The sequence below is a fragment of the Bos grunniens genome, chromosome 3, assembly GCF_055505025.1.
Source record: "Bos grunniens cultivar Pamir isolate PY7600 chromosome 3, Bosgru_T2T1.0, whole genome shotgun sequence".
Taxonomy (NCBI): domain Eukaryota; kingdom Metazoa; phylum Chordata; class Mammalia; order Artiodactyla; family Bovidae; genus Bos; species Bos grunniens.
Window position 1 is genome coordinate 104,847,940 of NC_141167.1, and position 13,523 is coordinate 104,861,462.

The 13,523-nt window shown below is 40.5% G+C and overlaps 1 protein-coding gene across 1 annotated transcript in view; it reads right to left on the reverse strand.

Annotated features, from left to right (window-relative positions):
* LOC147376565 (protein S100-A2) overlaps positions 1-2,794 on the reverse strand; it is a 29,850-nt gene extending 27,056 nt beyond the window's left edge. Inside the window, exon 1 of the mRNA XM_086392773.1 lies at positions 2,377-2,794. The gene's annotated coding sequence lies outside the window, so the exon portion shown is untranslated. The remainder of the gene's footprint in view (positions 1-2,376) is intronic.
* Between the last annotated feature and the right edge of the window lie 10,729 nt (positions 2,795-13,523).

The window sequence follows — 13,523 nt, forward strand, 5'->3', positions numbered from 1 at the left end:
TGGTGAAAAAAAAAACAGACACATTCCTTACACTGGTGGGGCATGTAATCAAGTGAGGATGACAGCAAGTAAACGTAAATTACAAGTTATAGTAAGAGCCATGCATGAAAACCAATGCGTGCAATGAGAGAGAATCATCACCTGGGCAGGGTGGTCAGGAAGGGCCTCCTGCGGGATGAGGAGTTCCCCCAAAGGGAGTGGAGGATGAGCATTCCAGGCATTGACCCAGAGATGGGAGGGAATTTGGGGTGTGGAAGAAGCACATGAAGACCAGTGTGGATGGGTCATGTATGGCGAGGCAGAGAATAGCACAAGCTGGAGCTGCAGAAGTCAGAAGGGGGTCAAGTCATACAGAGCCTTGTAGGCCAGTGTAAGGAGTTACAGATTTTATTCTAATAGGACACCGGGGAAGGATTTTAAGTAATAGAGTGGCATAATCTAACTTCATTCTTAAACATGACTCTGGGGCACTCTCGATGAAAAATGGCAGAGTATACAGCAATACAGACGGACCAGAGATTATTAAACTGAGCGAAGTAAGTCAGACAAAAACAAATATCATATGATATCACTTAATACGTGGAATCTCAAAAAGTGATACAGGGACTTCCTTGGCAGTCCAGTAGTTAAGACTCTGAGCTTCCAATGCAGGGCATATGGCTTCAATCCCACGTTTAGGAACTGAGATCCCACGTGCCGCGAAGTGAGGCGAAAAAATTAACTAATCAAAAATGTTTAATAAAATTTAAAAATGATGTAAGTGAACTTATTTACAAAACAGAAATAGACTCAGACCTAGAAAACAAATTTATGGTTACCAAAGGGAATGGGGGATGACAAATTAAGAGGTTGGGATTAACACATATGCACTACTTATAGGACATTCCATCCAAAACCAGCAGAATACACTTTTTTCTCATGCATACGGAATATTCTCCAGGATAGATCACATACTGGGCCACAAGCCAAGTCTCGGTAAACTCAAGACAATTGAAATGATATCAAGCATCTTTTCCAAGCACAAGGTTATGAGCTCAGAAATCAATTACAAGAAAAAAAAAAACTGGAAAAAACACAAATACGTAGAGGCTAAACAATATGTTAGCAAATACCAATGGAGCTCTGAAGAAATCAAAGAGGCAATCAAAAAGTAAATAGAGGCAAATGACAATGAAAGCACAGCAATCCAAAACCCACGAGGCCCAGCACAGCAGTTCTGAGAGAGACGTTTATAGGAATATAATCCTCCCTCGGGAAACAGAAAAATCTCCAATGAATATATACACACTCCTGCATACAGAAGAAGTAAACAACAAGGATCTACTGTATGCACAAAGAACCATCCTCAGTGTCTTGTAATAGTCTATACTGATGGTAAAGAATCTGAAAAAGCATGTGTGGAATGTGTGCGTGTAACTGAATCACTGCTGACACTTGAAACCGACACAACAGTGTGAATTAACTATACTTCAATTTAAAAAAGGAAGAAATAAAAAAGAATCAGACTTCTATCTCCCTCTGATTGAGATGTAGCATTTGTACTTTTTCTAATTCATAGCTAAGCTCACAAGAAAGGAAATTTTCAGAGGCCCAAAGCAAAGAAGAAACTATAAAGAGTGAGCATGAGTTAATGCTACAGCTGTCCTTGGGAAGGGGTGGTTTCTAGTCTCAGAAACAAAGGGCTTCAGTTTTTAGGGACCAGTTGAGAAGAAATGAGTCTTTTATCTGCAAGTATCTGGGGATTGGAAAGCCCCTTACACGAAGCAAGACCCTCAAAGGACTGCTTCCTCAGTGAAAGAATGGCCTGAAAGGAAAATCTCCCACCAGCAAAATGAGATTACAAGGAAGCTCCTATAGCTTGACCTGGACTCTGGATGGGGGAAAATAGGTTTCCTAGAGAAATTTTAACCTTGGGTCTGTCTTTGTGCAGATTTGGGACTTTAGTTTATGGGGCTGGCATAGTTCAGAAAATCTGGAAGTAAAAAGTTAGCATAAAATGTGGTGCTAAACTGGTGATGGCCTGGGGTACTCAATAAACACAAAATGATTTTGAAGGCCCAAACTCTTAAAACAGATTAACCGGGATTTCCCCGGATAAAACTGAGCATGACATTTGAAAAATTACATAAAATAGGCAGTTTTGCAGGGGAGAAATATATATATATAACTCATCAACATGGACTAAGAAGACTGAAGCCCTGTAACTATCAAAGAAATTGATCACTAGTATAAATCCACACAACAAAGATAAAAATTAAAAATAAAACAGATCCTGACGATTTTTGCCGACGTTTACCAAATAGCCAAGAAAAAAAAGTCTTACACAAAACTTATATTTCCAGAAAACAGAAAAAGAGAAAACAGTGCCTAGCTTACTTTATGTGGAGAAGGCACCGGCACCCCACTCCAGTACTCTTGCCTGGAAAATCCCATGGATGGAGGAGTCTAGTAGGCTGCAGTCCATGGGGTCGCTAAGAGTCGTGTCATTTTCCCTTTTCCCTTTCATGCATTGGAGAAGAAAATGGCAACCCACTCCAGTGTTCTTGCCTGGAGAATCCCAGGGACGGGGGAGCCTGGTGGGCTGCCGTCTGTGGGGTCGCACAGAGTCGGACACGACTAAAGCGACTTAGCAGCAGCAGCACCAGACTTTATGAGGCAGATACGAAATAGTCTCTGAGGTAAAGACTGCTGGTTGTCCCATTACTTATTCTCCTCTTATCTCTTGTAGCAAAAGAATGCTTACTTTTAAGTTCAAGTAAAGGCCACAGGCCCCAGTCCTCCCTGCCACATGACTAAGCTCTGGCCAAGAGAAGTAGATAAAAGTGATGAAACAGAGCAGGAAACTGTGGGGCCTTCCCGGGGCAAACCCCACTCCACCATCCATGCCCTCCACTTGCTGCTTCTTCATAGGAAACCTTTGGTCTCCCGGGCATTCCATGAGTCACAAAAAGCCAGCTCAAGCTTCAAGGATTGAAAGAATGTGAATATATAGTAACAAAAGATAGAAGCTGGGCCAGGAGAACCAGTAACAATTTAAACAACAGGTCAGCCATCTGGCAGTCCCAGAAATCCTAGCTTCTCCTGAAAGACATGGAAACCAGTGTCCAGCACAAATTCCTGAATTGTTTTGTGAATACTAAAACCATCACCAGGAGGAAACGGCTAGCTGCATGATGACCAAACTGTAGCCTTGATATAAGCTGCTCCATCTTGAGCAGTACTGATATCTACAGCTTGCCTAATGTCAGAAATGGGCCTCAAGGAAATGTGAACAGATCAACCCTGGAGCTGTAGATTACAGATGTTACTGACCAGGTCACAGTATGGCCGGTTTTGAGATGCTGGTCAGAGCTGACTGTGCTGTTCTGCATGTAACCCCTGCCTGCACACCCTGGAAGTTCCCAGTTTTTCCCTATAAAATCCTTTTCCATCTAACTGGCAGCTGAGAGATGGTTTGGGTAACACTCATCCATCTTCCCAGGTTGCCACCTTCCTGAATAAAGCATCTGTCTTTTCCCATCAACCCTTGTCTCTCAAACATTGACTTCTGAGCTGAACCTGGATTCGGTCCCAACTCCAGCCAGTAACAGTGATACACGAAAATTTTGTTTGTTTGTTTGATATGTGTAAGTTCTGATTCATGCCCTTAATAGCAGAGAACATGCCATTGTTCCTTCACTGCTGCTTAAAATAAAGATGTGCCATTTGAACCATACAAACCAGAGACAGCTGAGCAGAACCACCAAACCAGCCCTATACCACAAATCTCCAGATAGTACAAGATAAACAAATCAATTTCTGCCTCCTCCTTGCCTCGGCTATTTTTGATATTCGTTACACAGCCAAAGCTGTGGACTAAGTAGATCACCCTAGATGCTAGCACCAGAAATGTACCATATGAGACAGGAAAATTAGAAATCAATCTCAATTATGCTTACAGATGCAGAATCCTAAATAAACTATTAGCAAATGGAATCCAGCATTACAGTTAGGAAAAATGCATCATGATTAAAAGTTGGGTCAATGCCATGAATGCAGAGATGGTTTTAACTGTATTAATGTAAGTTACCTCATTAACAGGTTAAAAATAAAAATTATATGATTATTTCAACAGATGCCAGAATAAATTCAATACTCATTCATAATAAAAACTCTTAGTGATCTAAGAATGGAAAGAAATATCTTAACTAACAAAGAGCATCTATCAAAAACCTACTGCAATTTCATTCTCAATAGTAAATGACTGCTTTAAATTATTCTTATAAAAGTCAAGAACAAAGAAAGGGTTCCCACTGTTACCACCTTGCTGCTGCTGCTCCTGCTGTTAAGTCGCTTCAGTCGTGTCCGACTCTGTGCGACCCCATAGACGGCAGCCCACCAGGCTCCACCGTCCCTGGGATTTTCCAGGCAAGAATACTGGAATGGGTTGCCATTTCCTCCTCCAGTGCATGAAAGTGAAAAGTGAAAGTGAAGTCGCTCAGTCATGTCCAACTCTTCTAGACCCCATAGACGGCAGCCTACCAGGCTCCTCCGTCCATGGGATTTTCCAGGCAAGAGTACTGGAGTGGGGTGCCATTGCCTTACCACCTTACTCAACATTAAATTGAAGATTATGGCCATTTTTCTTAAGATCTCAGGATTAGAAAAAAGATAATAAGATGATTGCCTCCATGGAAAGACAAGAACTCTTGGCAGCTGACTACAAACAGGGCAACATAAAAGCCCTGTCAAGATAAGAAACTGATGAAAACAGGTGTGGGCTGACCTAAGGCAGCCAAGCCTCCTCCTTCTGTAAATCCCCAGAGCTGGAGGATGAAAGAGACTGCCTCTTCCCAGAGTTTAAACTTAAAGTTTGGAGGTATATCCCTCCCCACAGTGCTGCCTAGTAGAGGGGCAGCAAAGAAAAGAGTGACCCTAGTTCTCTGGTGTCTTTGGCTGAGGGGCCCAACACCATCAGCAGACACAGTGACTGAGAACAAATCCCACCCCAGCCCAGGAAACGTATACCTGCAAGCCAAAATAATCAGAACCTGAAGTGATTAACTATTATAATGACATAGAAAAAAGAGCAACCTAAACTGTTTGGAGCAAAAATGTTGAACTTGATGAACCAAGAAGTTAAAATAAGATAATAAATATCCTCAAAATATAAAGAACAAATGATAGAAATAAAAAGCAAGAAGCCATAAAAAAATAACTGAGTAGACATATCCAATATAAAAGACATATTCATTGACATTAAAAGAACGACAATTGGGGAAAAAATAAAGGATAGACACAGCTGAAGAACAAATGGGAGATCAGGCTGAAGAAATCTCCCCGTTCAGTTCAGTTCAGATGCTCAGTCGTGTCCAACTCTTTGCGACTCCATGAACTGCAGCACGCCAGGCTTTCCTGTCCATCACCAACTCCCAGAGCTTGCTCAAACTCATGTTCATTGAGTTGGTGATGCCATCCAACCATCTCATCTTCTGTTGTCCCCTTCTCCGGCTTTCAATCTTTCCCAGCCTCAGGGTCTTTTCCAATGAGTCAGTTCTTCACATCAATTAGCCAAAGTATTGGAGTTTCAGCTTCAGCATCAGTCCTTCAAATGGATATTCAGGACTAATTTCCTTTAGGATTGACTGTTTGGATCTCCTTGCAGTCCAAGGGACTCTCAAGAATCTTCTCCAACACCACAGTTCAAAAGCATCAATTCTTTGGAGCCCACCCTTCTTTATGGTCCAACTCACATCCATCCATCCATGACTACTGGAAAAACCATAGCTTTGACTATACGGACCTTTGTCAGAAAAGTAATGTCTCTGCTTTTTAATATGGTGTTTAGGTTCATCATACCTTTTCTTCCAAGGAGCAAGCATCTTTTAATTTTATGGCTGTAGTCACCATCTGCAGTGATTTTGGAACCCAAGAAAATAAAGTCTCCCAGAGGGCAGATGAAAAGATTAAAGAGACAGAATATTTCAAAAGATGCTAAATGACATAAAAAGTGTGAGATCAGGATAATAGGATTCCCCAAAGAGCGGAAGAAAAAAAGGGGGCAGATATAGCTAAAGAAATATGGTAATAGATTTCTGAGAATTAGAGAAAGGTTAAAGGTCTCAGATTGAAGGCATTTGCTAAGTGGTAACTGGGGTAACTAAGATGGGGGAGGGGGGAAACACATTCAAACTCATATTGAAATTTAAGAACATCAAATCAGATAAAATTCTAAATATCTTCAAAAGAAATACAAAGGAACAAAAATCAAAGTGACATAAGACTCCTCAACAGAAACACTAAATGCAAGAAGACAAAACAGCAAATTTTTTCCCTAGTTTTCTTTTTTTATTGGAATATAATTGCTTTACAATGTTGTGTTAGCTTCTGCTATACAATGAAGTGAATCAGCTATATGTGTACATATATCCCCTCCCTCTTGGACTTCCTTCCCACCCATCTAGGTCATCACAGAGTGCCAGGTGACCTTCCTGTGCTTTCTAGCAGGTTACCACAATGTTTTAAAATATTCAAAGAAATCTTGCAAAGAGCTAAATAGTCAATCAAATGTGAGGGTATTAAAAAATATCCTCAGTGCAGTCCAGTGGTTAGAACTCTGTGATTCCACTTCAGGGGAGAGGGAGGAAAGGGGACAACTCCAGGGAACTAAGATCCCACAACCTGTGTAGTGTGGCAAAAAAAAAAAATAAAATATGATTATTTTAAAAGGCCAAAGGGCAATGGGGAGAGAGAGAATGAAATGGTTAGTTGGAGAGCAGAGTCTCCAGCTGCTGCAGGTTATAGTTGCAAAAAGAAAAGGGACTTGGCACAGAATTTTATTGTCAGCCTGAGGGAAAGCACTTGAAGGACAAGACAGCTAGCATTTGGTTGGGGACTTAAGCAAAAGAAGAATCAACCTGAATTTTAGGGACTGTCAAGATGATGGTATAAGAGAGAGAGGAAAGGACAAGATTAAAAGAATACAAGGGTGTGAAAAAGTACTTTTCCTGTTAAGGGAAATACAAAATGAATGATACACTTAGAAATTATTCCAAGGAGGAACGTGGGGTTGAGTTAAAGCAATCACAATATTTTTTAAATTTAGAAGGTATAACTTTTGAAATATAAGAAGAAAGTTGGCTTTATCCATTGGAAAGCAAGAAAGAAAAAAAAGGAGGGGGGGGAATGACTTAAAAAGCACACTATATGAAAAATCAAAATAAAATGGCAGAATAAGTCTTAATGCTATATAGATATCTGTAATGTGTGTTATCAGCTCAGTCCTGTATGACTCTTTGAGACCCCATGTACTGTAGCCCGCCAGGCTCCCCTGTCCACGGAATTCTCCAGGCAAGAATATTGGAGTGGGTTGCCATGCCCTTCTCCAGGGAATCTCCCCAACCCAGGGATGGAACCTGAGTCTCCTGCATTGCAGGCAGATTCTTTACCATCTGAGCCATCAGGGAAGTTCCAGTGTCTGTAATAAAGATGAACAAAAGAAACATACTTCTTAAAAGATTCTCAGATTGGGTTTAAAATTATTTTCAGCAATATGTTGCAACAAGAGAAACATTTAAAAGAAATGTTTTAAATATTTACATGTATGCAGATGACACCACCCTTATGGCAGAAAGTGAAGAGGAACTAAAAAGCCTCTTGATGAAGGTGAAAGAGGAGAGTGAAAAAGTTGGCTTAAAACTCAACATTCAGAAAACAAAGATCATGGCATCCGGTCCCATCACTTCATGGCAAATAGATGGGGAAACAGTGGAAACAGTGTCAGACTTTATTTTTGGAGGCTCCAGAATCACTGCAGATGGTGACTGCAGCCATGAAATTAAAAGACGCTTACTCCTTGGAAGGAAAGTTATGACCAACCTAGATAGCATATTGAAAAGCAGAGACATTACTTTGTCAACAAAAGTCTGTCTAGTCAAGGCTATGGTTTTTCCAGTAGTCATGTATGGATGTGAGAGTTGGACTCTGAAGAAAGCTGAGCGCCGAAGAATTGATGCTTTTGAACTGTGGTGTTGGAGAAGACTCTTGAGAGTCCCCTGGACAGAAGGAAATCCAACCAGTCCATTCTGAAGGAGATCAGCCCTGGAATTTCTTTGGAAGGAATGATGCTAAAGCTGAAACTCCAGTACTTTGGCCACCTCATGCGAAGAGTTGACTCATTGGAAAAGACTCTGATGCTGGGAGGGATTGAGGGCAGGAGGAGAAGGGGACGACAGAGGATGAGAGGGCTGGATGGCATCACTGACTCGATGGACGTGAGTCTGGGTGAACTCCGGGAGTTGGTGATGGACAGGGAGGCCTGGAGTGCTGCGATTCATGGGGTCGCAAAGAGTCGAACACGACTGAGTGACTGAACTGAACAGAACTGATATATATAGCTAACTCCCTTTGCTGTTCACTTGAAACTACCACAACATTGTTAATTGGCTATACCCCAATACAAAATGTTTTTGTGTTAAAAAAAAAAAAAAAAACCATTAAATTTAAAATATTTTAAAGTAAAAAAAAAAAAAAAAAACAGAATGTGGTGCTGGAGAAGATGCTTCAGAGTCCCTTGGACAGCAAGGAGATCAAACCAGTCAATCTTAAAGGAAATCAACCCCAAATATTCATTGGAAGGACTGATGCTGAAGCCGAAGTTTCAATACTTTGGTCACCTGATGCGAAGAGCTGACTCATAGGAAAAAACCTTGATGGCTGGGATAGATTTGAGGGCAGGAGGAGAAGGGGAGGACAGAGGATGAGACGGTTGGATGGCATCACCAACTCAATGGACATGAGTTTGAGCAAACTCCAGGACATAGTAAAGGACAGGGAAGCCTGCCATGCTGCGGTTTATGGGGTTGCAGAGTCAGACACAACTTAGTGACTGAACAACAACAACAACAACAACAAAAAACAGGTGAAAATATACCAGGTAAATATAAAGCATAAGAAATATCAGGCGGACTTCTCTGGTGGTCCAATGGCTAGGACTCTGTGCTCCCAAGGCAGGGCGCCCAGGTTCCACCCCGTCAGGGAACTAGATCCCACATGCTCCAACTAAGACTGACTGCAGCCAAATAAATAAATAAATACTTGCTGTTGTTGTTATAAAGAAATATCAGAGAAGTAATTTTGATGTTTGATAAAAGAGAATTCAAGTTGAAAACATATAAGAAACAAGAGGAACATAATACAAGAAAATACAAACATCATGAACATACAAACACCAGTAGTATAGCCTCAAACTATATAAAGCAACAGCTAACAAAACTTCTGGAAGAAATAAATAAAAATTATGGTTAGAAATTGTAATATACTCTTCTCAGAAACTGATTAAGGAGACAAAAAATAAACATAAATATAAAATAGCTGAATGATGTTATTGGTAAATTCATACTATTAGTCTATATATATATATAAAATTCTACACTCAACAAAAAGAAAATAAACACATGTGGATCATGTAATATTGAATAAACTCTAGGATGCAAAAGAAGTTTCAATCAGCTCCAAAGAATCATTATTACACAGGTTATAATTATGTTTCCTTATTATAATACAATAAAAAATTTAATTAATAGGTAATAAAATAGTTTTAAAAGAAATAGAAAGAAAACGAAAAGGGCTCTAGTGTTCATCAACAGTATAGAGAAATAAATTAGAGCATATTTAAACAATGAAATATGATACAGCAATGAAAACAAATCAACTCCATCAGTTTGGATAAAACAAGAGAGGAAGCTGCAAAAGAATCTCTGCATTATGGTACTGCTTACTTAAAGTGCAAGAACATGCAATACTAAATAACATATTGCTTAGGAATATGTATATAGGTGATCAAAATTATCTTTTTTAACCAAGAGAATCATAAACACATAATTGGGGATGGTGATGTTTGAAAGCAAACTTTGCCACCCCAAAATGAGTCCCTTTGGCTTGAAGATTCATTTAATTTTAAGAAACATAAGATTCAGGAAGTCTTTCTTTTTTGTTGTTGCTCTTCAGTCACTAGGTCGTGTTCAACTAGAGATCCCATGATCTGCAGCACGCCAGCTCCTCTGTCCTCCACTGTCTCCTTTAGTCTGTTCAAAATTCATATCCATTGAGTCGGTGATGCCATCTCATCCGGTGCCACCCCCTTCTCCTTTTGCCTTCAGTGTTTCCCAGCATCAGGGTCTTTTCCAATGAACCAGCTCTTTGCACCTTTTTACCTCCCCCTTAGCCGCCAAAAAGTGTCTATATTTATTTTTTGGTTGAGCTGGGTATTTGTTGCTTTTCGTGGGTTTTCTCTAGTTGCGGCCGGCAGTGGTGGGGGAGAGAGGGGTGCTACTCCTCCTTGCAGCGCCCTGGCTCCTCGTTGCACTGGCTTTTCCTTTTGCAGAAAACAGGCTTGACTCAGTAGTTGTGGCGCATGGGCTTAGTTGCTCCACAGCATGTGGAATCTTCTAGAACCAAGGATCAAATCCATGTCCCCCTGCACTGGCAGATGGATTCTTATCCAGGGCGCCACCAGGGAAGCCCTGCCTAAAGAATTTAGATAAAAGCCAAAACAGAGCTATCACCAAAGATATCTGCAAAGAATCTAGGCTAGGTGTGGTAGGGCAAGATCAGAGTCCACTCCTATCCCATTGTCATGGCCCAGCAAACATTTATTTACCAAATATTTGCTTTTCCATCTCCGACTGAATTGTCTTCCTTCCCTCTGAAGTTCCAAACCACTGCTCCCTAAATTCCTCTTTTGTCTTTAGTTGAAGATGTTACTCAAAGTGAGGGTTTTGACCATTCTGGTGAGATACTAATATGCAGTTTTCCTGGGTCTTTCCCACATAAACATATTATTAGACTTCTGTTTTATTTTCTCCTGTTAATTGGTCTCATGTCAATTTAATTCTTAGACCAGGCAGAAGAACCTAGGAGGGCAGAGGAAAATATCTTCCTCCCCAACACTGGCTACAGCTATGGAGAAGGTCAGTGTAATAAATGATTACACGTGGAGGCCTTCACCTAGATCTGTAAGTTTTGTTTGTTTTAAGGGACCTAAAGCAAATATTTTTTAATGTTTAAATTCAGAAAAGATTATAATTGGATGCTGTGCTATTTTCTGTACTTTTCTATATACATGAAATATTTCATCATTAGAATTGTAGAAAAAGAATATGAAAGGAGAGAGCGTCCATGAAGGGAAAGTAAGCCATAGACAAGGTAGGAAAAGTTGTTTAGCCTGAGATTTTCCCATGGAACTCACATCAGCAGCAAATGGAGGAGCCATATCTACAGGGTACAGAGAGAAAGAATGTAGGACCTGAGAATTTTATGCCCTGCCAAGCAGCAAGTCTCAAGCTGAAAGAACTCAGGAAATGCAGAAGCCAAGAGCCCTTTGAAATCCAATCAACCAAATAATTACTCAAATAAAGGATGTTGAAATGAAGCCAGGCTTAAAGGTCTGTTTGTGAGTGCTGAATTCATAGAACTAAAACTAAACTTGCCTTGGAAATCGTGGTTACAAAACAGAATATAAATATTGTATATGTCAACATTTTAAAATTAACTAATATAACTCTCAGCAATTGGTAGATTGGGAGAGGGGAAATGGAAGTAAACATAAATATACTGTTTTCCTCATCCTTCTGGTAGGTGATGAGGAGTTGTTTTTTCATCTCTGACTCTTTTACACATTAATATTTCTCATGATGAAAAATAATTTACCTGAAATTCAATAATTTGTTCATTTTCCCGCTGCTGCTTGTCCCTTTTATCTACAAGCAAAACTTAAAATATCTTCTTTTATTATAAATAACGTGTACTGTGGTCCCATTTTTATAACTTTTTATTCTGTAATCAATCAGTCTCTCTAGCTATCTGTACTGATAGAGAGAGCACCAAATGATATTGAACAAATGGTTAATGTGTATTTCTGGACAGTGGGATAGTGATTAATTTTTTTTCTTTCTTCTCTGTACCTTGCTTCTTAATTTATTGTTCTTGTTGCTGCTACTGATGGATATGGGTCATGGGCATTCCTTTAGAAGGAGAAAAGATGACCTTGGCAGTTATTTCAAGAATGAATTGAAGCAGGATTTGTGGGAAGCAGAGAATACTGGCCCTTGCAGTGACAGGGAGATAGTGATGGCTTTGAAATGATGGGAAGGGTGGTGGTTCAGTGGTTAAGACTCTGTGCTTTCATTGCATGGGGCAGGGGTTTGATCCCTGGTCAAGGAACTAAGATCCTGCATGTCACATGGCCAAAAGAAAATTTTTTTTAATTTTTAATTGAAAAATTAATGAGGTGATGGGAAGGGCATTATAGAGAGAAAGAAGTGAATATTTTGAGATTTATTTTTAAATAAAAGGACTTGTTGATCAATTAGGTATGGGGAGTAAGATGTAAGGAAGAACCCAGGAAGACTTCTGGATTTGACTTGAACATGTGCAGATGGTTCAGTTCAGTTCAGTTCAGTCGCTCAGTCGTGTCTGACTCTTTGCGACCCCATGAATCGCAGCACGCCAGGCCTCCCTGTCCATCACCATCTCCCCCACCATTAATATGGGAGGTGGGGTTGAGGAAACGGATCAGGAGGGAAAACCAAGAGTTTGTTGTTGGACTTGGTCAGTTTCATGTACTGTGAGTCATCCACATGGAAGTTCACTTATTCAACAAATACTGTGTGTGTGTGTGTGTGTTTGTGTGTGTGTGTGTGTGCGCTCAGTTGTATCCGGGTCCTTGTGACCCCATGTACTATAGCCCTCCAGGCTCCTCTGTCCATGGGATTTCCCAAGCAAGAACACTGGAGAGTGGGACATGGAAGCAACCCAGATGTCCATCAGCAGATGAATGGATAAGAAAGCTGTGGTACATATACACAATGGAGTATTACTCAGCCATTAAAAAGAATACATTTGAATCTGTTCCAATGAGGTGGATGAAACTGGAGCCTATTATATAGAGTGAAGTAAGCCAGAAAGAAAAACACCAATACAGTATACTAACACATGTATATGGAATTTAGTAAGATGGTAACGATAACCCTGTATGTGAGACAACAAAAGAGACACAGATGTATAGAACAGTCTTTTGGACTCTCTGGGAGATGGCAAGGGTGGGATGATTTGGGAGAATGGCATTAAAACATGTATAATATCATATGTGAAATGAATCGCCAGTCCAGGTTCGATGCATGGTACAGGATGCTCAGGGCTGGTGCACTGGGATGACCCAGAGGGATGGTATGGGGAGGGAGGTAGAAGGGGGGTTCAGGAGGGGGAACACGTGTACACCTGTGGCAGATTCATGTTGATGTATGGCAAAACCAATACAATATTGTAAAGTAAAAAAAATATATATATATACTGGAGTAGGTTGCCATTTCCTTCTCCAGGGGATCTTCCCAACCCAGGGATTGAACCCAGTCTCTTGCATCTCCTGCATTGGCAGGCAGGTTCTTTACCACTGAGCCACCTGGGAAAACCCAACAAATATTAAGTACTTACTATGTGCTAGGCACTGGGGGACACTGCCGTGAACAAGCGAGACAATGAAATCT